Raw genomic sequence first — 10,291 nt, 5'->3', positions numbered from 1 at the left:
TTTCTGAAAACGCTCAGGCTCTATAGATGGCGGACCACTGCCACAGCAATACTGCAATCTCAGCCAGCCTTACAGTGTAATAAACTGCACATGCTTTTGCTATGAGAACATTTTGTAGTGCTGGAAACAGTGACAACAAACTTAATATTTCTTATATGTGCATCACTTTTATGCTTATAGTTCCAAAAAAATATTGAAGATTCAAGAGTCTCTATTTGCTACTTATACTATCATGCAGGGTTCAGGCACATTTTGAATTGTGCACAGCAAGAACATTTCTAATCTAACAGATTATCAAGTATGAAAACAAGGAGTCAGTACAAAGTTCACATATAAATGGAAATTATAAAGGCAAAAATAAGTCATATGTGCTGCCATACAGACAGTAATATCAGAATGAGAAAATACAGAAAGTCAAACACCAGCTTGATATCAGTGCTGTTTCAAGTTCAATGTATGAGAGCTGGCAGCTCCGATTTACTTGGGGGAAAAATACATTTGATCTGTTGTGTTTGTGATATATAAGTGTGTGCTGTGCTTTAATCACTGTGCAGAGGGAATAGGAGTAACTCTGCAGAGGTGAGGACATTTAAATCAAACCAGCAAATCACACCCTGATTAAAAGTCTATTCGAACATAGTTCATGATCTTCCTCGCTGGATGAGTTGCTATGTTTTAATCAAAGCCCAGATAAAGTGTAACGATCGTTGTGCTGTTTCCCAGAGAGGCTCACACACCACAAACATCCCAGGACGAGGCTGGTCTCCCAGCTCGTGCTCAGCTCCTCTACCCTGCCTGTGGCATTCAGCCCCAGGCCCACTGACTCCTCCCAAACATGTAAATCTTTCAAACTGCTGTCAAATATTAAGTTTTCTTTTAAAATATGCTCTGTAATTTCCTACAACAGCAGGGCACTGCATTTTTTAATGAGCATTACTGGAGCGGTGGTGTGTCCCAGACAGCGAGTCTGAAAAATTGTGATCGGTGATTCGTGCTCGGGTTGGCCAACAAGCGCTAATCTTAATTTTGGTTTTGGAGAACAAATGCTTTCAGTCCCGCTGATTTGATTCACACGAGCTGAGAACAGGATTTGAAAGCCGTCATCAGCGGAGCACTAAAGATGTGATGTATGATGAATTCTGACAGAGACATTTTTCACCGCGGAGCAGCAGGAAGTCGTCACGACAGCATTAAACAAGGCAGAGCCACTCAGGCCACGGCAAACAAAGGAGCTTCGCCCGGCAGCCTGAGTGAAATTCACATCTTTCATGCAAGAAGTTGTACTATCCTCTTCAGTCAACATGAGGCGCTGAGGTCAGTCTGTGGAGGAGGCAAGGGATGCGCCACAGTCACCTGGGTGAGGACTGTGTTTGCATGATGAAAAATAAAAGGTTTCCAGCTTTCCAGGGTGAGGGAGATGAGGAGAATGCTGTTGGAACTTGTTGTGCTTTTTTAATTCCTGCCATATAAACAGAAATTATCCAAATGTTGCTCCACAGCAACACAAAATTTGGAGAGAAAAGCAAACAAACGCATGGTGCAGCAACAACACCAGTGGTCAGACAAAGCAAACACTGCAGGAGAAAGAGGCTGCTTTTTTGTCTCAAGGGTGAATACCTGGTACTCCCCGTTTCTGGGCTGCAACATCATGAAATCCAAGTGAAGGACTAGTGCCAGTGTGTAGGACGCTTGTGTTGGGCCCAGTCTTCTTCAGACATTGTTCTAGGGTTCATCAGGTGTATTATTGTAACCTTGAAGAGACCAAGAGCTCCATGCACACTGTCAAAGGCTGAAGAAAGAAACTTTCTTTGTGTGTCCTTTTGTGCGCGCATGAGTATGTGTGGACATACTCAACATAGATAAACAGCAAAAGTTCTCATTCCGATCACACTTGAATCATGATTGTATGGAGTGAAACTGACAATCTGCAGAAGATTCAGGAACGTAAACAGTGAGCTGGGATGTAAAGAAATACATTTCTTTGCTTCTTCTGACTCCTTTTCAGACATGATTACTGTTTGTGTGCTATGAGTGAGTTTCCATACAGGGCTGGATGTAGGTTGATTCATACATTAACTGTGTATATAATTGGGAAAATGTGTATGTGTTTGTCAGTTTGTTGAGGTTTACATGTCTGAAATAAATTAATCATTATCATCATTATCTTGCAATCGCACACATACAGCCTGGAGGCCACAACAGACTCAAGAGAAGGTAGCATAACCTTGTTAAACAACAAAAACAAAAAAACAACACAACTGCAAACAAAATACAACTTTTTTTTTAAATAACAGTAACTGCAGTTTGTAATTAACACCCTGGGTATAATTCATAGATTGATATGCTGTATTCTTATTGATTCAGTCATTAAGAGATTAAACTGGCCTGTAATGGACCCATCATGGACGGATCAGTCCTACTTGGGCAAAGATCCGGCCTTTCAGTGTTTCCACGTTAAACACAATTTGACTTTCTGATACCTGAGTTTTGCATTTTGCAGGAATAGAACCAAAGAGCACAGCAGAGAGAAAGCAAGCAGCTTCCTGTCCAAGATACAAAAGCAGGGCAGAGTGCACAATGTGAAAAAAGTAGCCAGAAGTCCAAAAAACAAGAGATCATGACATCAAAAAAACCATGAAACAAATACGCTAACTGACCTAAGTGAACAGAACAGTTGAACAAACCTGTGAAACACACAGGGGAACATAAGACGCACCATCAAGGCAGGGACGACAGCAATCAGCACACAAAGAGGGAACATGGAGCCACGCTCACACATACATGGAAAAAAAGAGGAAAACAGCCTCCAGGGGAAAGGATTAAAGCTGCTGAGAAAATGCAGAGGAAAACACTTAAGTGGTGACTCTGAGCTCAATTATCTCCACTAACGATTCTATTTACAGGCTGGAGTTCACTTAAGGCTTTAACGAGTGCATTGATTCCACCATCCCCTCACTTTTAACCTTTACCTGGTGAGAATAGCCACTTATGGTGCAAAGATAAGGAAACTCCTCACGTTCTCAACTGGATTCCAACCTCATCTCATGAAAACAGAGCCTCAGTGTCAACATGTGAAAGCGACGGGTCTGTTCTGTACGCTCTTAAACAGGCCCAGTGACAGATTCTCAAACTATTACATTCACCAAATACATAGTTTGTTGAACTAAATCTTATTAAAAACAAACACACAAGGACAGACTAGAACTAGGCTGTTGTTTGCTTTTTGTATTTAAACCACACACACATCTGTGCAGATGAACTGCTATTCCGAATGACTCTCAAATATAAAAAAAAACTACTAAATCTCAGGACACTATGGACTAGAAGTCATGCTACTCTGGAGGCAAACGTTGTTATTGTCCATCCAATCATGCATGTGCAGAAGAACTTTTCACAGTAACACATGAACAGCAGCAGAAAAGTTGCATTTTCCCTGTTTACACAGGTACAGAGTTTGATATTTTCGATCAGGAGACATTCGAGCCAGCTCACGTAGATCAGGTGGTTCCATTCCTCTGCAGACAAACAAAAAGTCGCTTGTTTTTTCATCTTTTCTCAACTTTTTTATTACAACACACTTTTCTTGCAATACACTTACGTAATGTTTTCCGACGCCTGCCAGGTTCTGAACTCAAATTTCGAGAACCGACCTCATCACATTAGTTGTCACTGCCCTTCACTGCTGACCTTTGAGTTTTAGAACGACTGCACTGTACCGGCTGCTTATCTGTAACACAATTACTGCCTGAGATCCACCAGGAGGACTCTATTAATGAATCCAATATCCTTACCTCTCACCACACACTGGGCAACTCAAGACAGTCATTTTCTGAAAGTCCTTCGATTCACCTTTTAAAATAACCTCAAATGTTCGAGAATCAAAGAAGGTGGGATCCTTCGACGCTGAGTCATAAAGGAGGAAAAGTCTCTCCTGCATCCAGAGAACACAGATGGAAAAGTGTTGACTTTGAAGGTCATCTTCTTCAAGCTTCAAATTTTACCTTCTTATTGTGGTCCAGAGTCCTCATTTCAAATGGAATGACATTTAGGCAGTCAAGGTGGAATTTTTTGAAAACGTGTAGACTCCATCTCCATGTGAATGACAGAAGCGCTGCTACTGCAAATGTTTACCACAACTGAAGTAAATAACTCTTCTACACATGTGCGAGTAGATTGAAAGGAAGAACAATGTTTGTCTCCAGAGTGTCATGACTCTGAGAGCATATTCTCCAGGGACTTGGTCGTTTCAGAGTCATCCATTGTCAATGTTCATAGCATTTTATTCTCAGCACGAAAAAACAAGCATCAGCTCTGCTGAGAAAAAAATGTTGTTGTTTTTTTCAATTTGTGAAGATGTACTTCTAATACATTTGGAAATTTGACCTTATGTATTTTAGGTGACTCATATTTAGTTCCCTCATAGTTTGAATGTTTGTTTGCATTAGCTTAAAAAATTCCTGTGGTTCAGGGACATCCTCAAGTTTGTAATTTCAGATATTGACCTCAGGATTCACAGCTAAACCTGCCTCTACAGAGCTCACTTTACACTCCATAGCTTAGGCCATATTTACACAATATTTCAAGTAAAATGCATAATATTGTGCTTTTATTTTGCGTAAACTCAACGCAACATTTTGAAAATGACGTCTGTTTACCCAGAAACAGAATAAATGCTGAGAGTAATGAATTGGAAAGAGAATGAAGCATCATAACCTGGGATCAAACCCTGGACAAAGGTTTACAGACCAGGGTATGATGATGATGATGATGATGATGATGATGATGATGATGATGATGAAGGTATTACAGATAAGATGAAATGTAAGATGATAAAAGTTTATCGATATGACTTTGAATCAAAAGAATTGCATAGTTTTATTTATATTAAATACATGAAAGTAATAATTTACAAAAAAAGTTTGAAATTGTTAATCATGAGCTGATCTGAGATTGTATTGAAAATTGTAACATCAGTTTCTGTTTTATAGTTTTTAACTATCTGTTACGGCTTGAGGGCCACATGTTTAACAACCATCCACTCAAGCTTATTCTGTAGTTTTAATTTGTCTTCAACAAACTTTTGATAAAAACATGTAAGTTAATAGAATAAGAAATATATTTTACTTAAAAAAAACCCTTGATTTCCTCTTTAAATGAATCTGCTCTGATTCTGAAGCGATGTCACAGGTGTTGTGGTGTATTTTATTTACCAAGCATGAGTCCAGGGACTGTCCTTCACCTCCAACATGAGTGATTGTGTGTGTATTGAACTCAGCGGAGAGAGTGGCGCTGCTGCTGTAAGCAGAAATGTGAAGCTGCAGCCTCCTTCAGCTGGGCAGATGTTGCTTATGGCTGCGCTGGACTTTGGCCTTTTGTCTCAAGTGTGAATCCATCAACTATGTCCCTTCAAAGTGCTGTCATAACTTTTGATGTCCTGCACACAAACATTAGATAATTCAGCCTTTCGTCTTATCATGCTTCAGTTTCCACGAGCAGACCATAAAACAACAGCAGGCTTGAGGAGAGAAATGTTGCAGCCATTTTAATGCATCATAAGTTTGAGATAAACAGCGAAGGGCACTGTCGTCCACTTCAGCATGCAGCGGCAGCGAAAAAAGAGAAAGAAATAAAGAAAAAGCCCACCACAAAAGGCTCGCGAGATAAGGCGCTCATGAAGTGAAGCCGTTTTCAAAGGCTTTTCAAAAACTAATAACACTGTCTGCAACGCTCAAAAGGGGAAAGAGGGGGGTCGAAAACCGGTTGGATACTCTTTCACAAATTCAAAAGATGGATTAGGCTCCTCAGTGCTGCACAGTGTGGGCTCATATTTCATATACGGGTCCGAACCTGGCTGAACAATTGCCGCTTCGCAACTGTGGTCCTCCTCTGGTGAGCCTGACACCTTCACGTTTGAGTTTTTTATTTTCTGCACATCTCAGTCTCATTTAGAGTGTATGGCTCACTACACCCACCAGCATGGCTGCATGAAGGCTAAAGTCACTCAATACAAATAGCCACATGTATCCGCACATCACTTGAGTATTTATTTTTTTATCTCTTAAGTTTCAACACAGATATCAGGACTCTTTCTTACTCATATCCTTCAAACTGCCTCATCTGAACCTCTTTGAAGATGATCTGATATAAGGTAACAATGCAGGTACAGAAAATGGTTTTTATGTTTTCATTTCAGAGTTCGTGGTTGCACAGCAGTGTTCTGAAAACGCTGTGCGTTTGCAGGGAAACTGCAAAAATACTGACAGTTCTGTAGTCAGCAGGTTGGGCCACCAGTTGGTGCGGGTGGTTGTTTTAGTAATAAAACCACACACACAGCCTACATGGAGATGGAGCCCCAGTGTTTTAAAATAGTTCTGTTTTCTCACATTTACATGACGATGGAGTCAGAGCATTTTCAAAAAGTTCCATCTTTGGAGGCATTTCTGAAAACTTGTGTCTTCAGTGACTCTGTTGCCAAGTAAACAGACCACCAACACACAATGAAAGTTATGGGTCCAGAGAAATCTGTCAGCCTCTTTGGAGAACAAACTGAGAAAACTTGCAAACAAGAACATGCAAACTCCACACAGAGAGGCACTTGTCAGTGTGAGGCCTAACCCTAACCATCACCCCTCCAGACTTCCACCACTTATGGCCTGTGAACTCCTGATGTGCCACCTCTTCGTCACAAGAAGCAGATTTCACTCTTTTTTTTAAATCTTGGGCCCAGACCGCAACACTTCTGTCATCAACTTCTGTCATCAACTTCTGTCAACCGGCGGATGAAACGCTCCACATGGAGAAACTGTGATTTACTGTGCTCATCAGCCTAATTGGAACTTGGATAATTACACATTAAGACACAATTAAATGTTATGAATTCTGACTCGGGTCGAGCTGCAAATTAGCCGACAGTCATTTGCGGTAAATTTTGTGCAAGGAGGAGATTTAAAGCCGCAGACGGGGGGGGGGGGTATTTCACTCTGAAATCAGACGTCCAGGAGGATGATGAAGCTCATGTGAGGGTGACGGACATAATGAAGCTGTCAGATGACTGAAATATGGCTCCACGTTTGAGGAGAAGCACGTCCAGAGTAGTTTAAATTCACCCTGTTCATATCCAGAGCTGAACTTTAATTTCTCTCTCTTTTCTGTTTTTTTGCAGTGATTTTAACTCATAGTGACATGGCTGATGGCAGAGTGGGAGGTGTTATGAATAAAACCTTTCAAAGCAGCAGATCTAATCAAAGATGACCCACCATCAGATCAGAGAAAGAGATGTGGAAAAGAGAACAGCAGTGAAATGAATGGCCAAAAAGAGAGAAACTCAGAGAGATTTACTCTGACAGGCCCCGCAGAGAACTCATGGGAGATTATCTGATCTGATTCAAAAGATACGCGAGTTACAGGGAGGTGGGAAAGGTCCCACTTCCTTCTCGGAAGGAAAGCACCGCCAAACTGGGAATTTACCACTTGGAATATCGGAACTTCAGAGAGCCCCCAGAAGGTGGTAAAAAGAAAGAGGTGTTCAGCGGAAATTAGTTTAAGTGTTGTGAAAAAGTGGTTGTTCCCTTCCTGATATTTTTGTTTTTTTTTTATCAATTTTAGGTTCTGCAGCAGAATAATGATCTAAAACACACCAGCAAGTCCTTTTCTGATTGGCTGTAGGATTTGTTTGATGATCTGAAACATTTAGTTGTCACAAATGTGCAAAAAAAAAACAGACAGAAATCAGGAAGGGGGCAAACTTATTGACATCACTGTGTTTTTGCCTTTAAATTAATCTAACAAGTTTTTGGACTTTGGGAGGAATATAAAGAGTATAGAATAAATAAAATCCATGTAAATGCGTGGATTGCATCTCAAAAAAACACATTTTTGCATCATTATTTGTAGAAGCACACAGATTCCTGAGGTGGTGCCGAGCATGAGTGCTGTCAGAGGAGTTATTCGTCCAGATCCAGAAATGCACCAACGCCAGTTTGGAAATCCCTGAATCTGAGTTTGTTTTTTTTTTGCATGTTGAGCTGACATGAGACCACTTGGTCTGGCTGCACAGCAGGACACGACTTCCAGCTGGAGGAGCTCGGGCTCAGTGTTCAGCTCTGAAAGCTTTTTGTTTGTTTGTTTGTTAGTTTATGTTCTCACATTTAAAAGTGAATTTGGAATTTGAAAAGTAAGTTAGGATTATGGCTGTGTGGTGGTTTATTTGTCAGTAGTCTCTCCTCACAGTGTGACTCTGAATAGGTTGACATAAGTGAGGCCTGTCGAGGTTCTGATCAAGTGGTCTCGTTTCCCACCTGGTTGTTTAGTTAAGTCTTGACCTTGAGTTTTCCTCCGTGTGTTCCAGCTTGTGTATTAAGGCAGGTTTGAAAGATGGATGAATGAATTCGGACTGACTATTTATTCTTTGTCAGGGCTCTGCAGCTCTCTTCAGTAACACGCCTTCATTAAATCATGTGTAAATAAAAATGTTCCTCCAGTGTCAAACCGACTCTTATCTCGCAGCTCGAGGCAGAAAATGTGACACTTAAATTAGACAGTTAAATATTTTGTGAACAAAATATACATCACCTGCTGCTGAATTTAAACCCAATAGAAAACATGGGAAGACTTTTTGCTTCTACAGCTAAAATTACTGGTTTATCTGTAAATTATAAATAAATTGTACATTGTGTTATTTTTTTCTGGAGAACCGCCATGACCCAAGTGTGCTGTACAGAACCATAGACTCTGTTCTCAACGCCCCACAGCCTGTCTCTATAGAACCATCCTCTGACACCTGTGAGAATTTTCTTCAGTTTTTCATTGATAAGGTTGTTTCCACCAGCGCCCTGATTTTGACAGCTGACCATGATCCCTCTGACTCTGTTCACTGCTCTGGTGTATTTGATAAGTTCAAGCTAGTGACCTTAACCTTACAGGATCTGGTTGCCCACATTAAGCCCTCAGGTTCCCCTCGAGATGCTGTTCCCTCACATCTCTTTAAAGACATTTTTCCCTGCATTGGTCAGCTTGACCTTGCTATCATTAACAGCAGTCTGTCATCGGGTGTTGTCCCTGTACATTTCAAACATGCAGTGGTACAACCCCTTCTAAAGAAACCTGGCCTGGATCTGGCTGTCCTGGCTAATTTCAGGCCCATCTCCAAGCTGCCTTTTATTTCAAAGATTCTGGAGAAGGTTGTCTACCTGCAGCTGAAGAAGCACCTGGACAATCACAACATCCTGGAGGTTTTCCAGTCTGGTTTTATACCCCTGCACAGCACCGAGTCAGCTCCACTCTGGGTTTTTAATGACATCCTCCTCATAACTGACTCTGGTGACTATGCAGTTCTGGTTCTGCTGGACCTGACTGCTGCATTTGACACCGTGGACCATAACATCTTAATATCCCGACTGCAGCACCTGGTTGGCATCAGTGGTACTGTACTGCAGTGGTTCAGGTCCTGTCTGACAGATAGAGCTATGAGCGTTTGTCTTGCCAGCTCTGAATCCTCCTCTACACCTCTGTTGTATGGGGTTCCACAGGGCTCAATCTTGGGGCCACTGCTTTTCTCTCTGTATTTACACCAAAATACTCCTTGCAGTGGTCCAGGGGATGGCGTATTAGCTGAATGGTTATAAAACATTTTAAAAGACGTGTTTTCTTTTCAATCCGTTAAAATAACGTTTTGATACACACAGATCTGCACAAGCATAGTGCTCCGTGGAAGGATATACCGGCGCACAGCGGCTGAGTCTATGGCTTCTACTGCTGTGCTCCGGTATATCCTTCCGTGGAGCACTGCACATAACTCTACTCTCTGCGGCAGAGACACACACACATTTAGGTCTGGTTATGGTTTTCTGTCACGTATCTAGGGATGGGTATCGAATTCAGTGGTTTTATAGGTACCGACTGAGTTCCATCTGTACTACTGAGTACTCACGTAAAATCAAACTGTACCATGTTTCAGTGTCTGAACGCATCCTTGTAATCATGAGAGAGTGGAAGAGTAGGCAATTTTCCTTGGCGGACGTGATTACGCACAAGAGCATAATACCGCCAGTAGGTATTATGTCAACAAAGCAGATGTGACTAGCAAGCGCTTGAGAGTATGCCTCCACTTTTCACTTTTTTCACGCTAGCATCGCTTAGCATGCTATAGCGTCAGTTAGCCTGCTAGTCAACTCGTCGTCTGCAGCCAGCAACAAATTAACATGTATTACACATAAACACACAAAAAAGTACTGAAAACTGGTACTCTTGAGTACCTGGGATCCTCCCAGGTACCGGGAATCGGTACCGTATC

The sequence above is a fragment of the Salarias fasciatus genome, chromosome 16 (genome assembly GCF_902148845.1).
Source record: "Salarias fasciatus chromosome 16, fSalaFa1.1, whole genome shotgun sequence".
NCBI lineage: Eukaryota > Metazoa > Chordata > Actinopteri > Blenniiformes > Blenniidae > Salarias > Salarias fasciatus.
Note: the sequence above shows the minus strand (reverse complement) of the source record.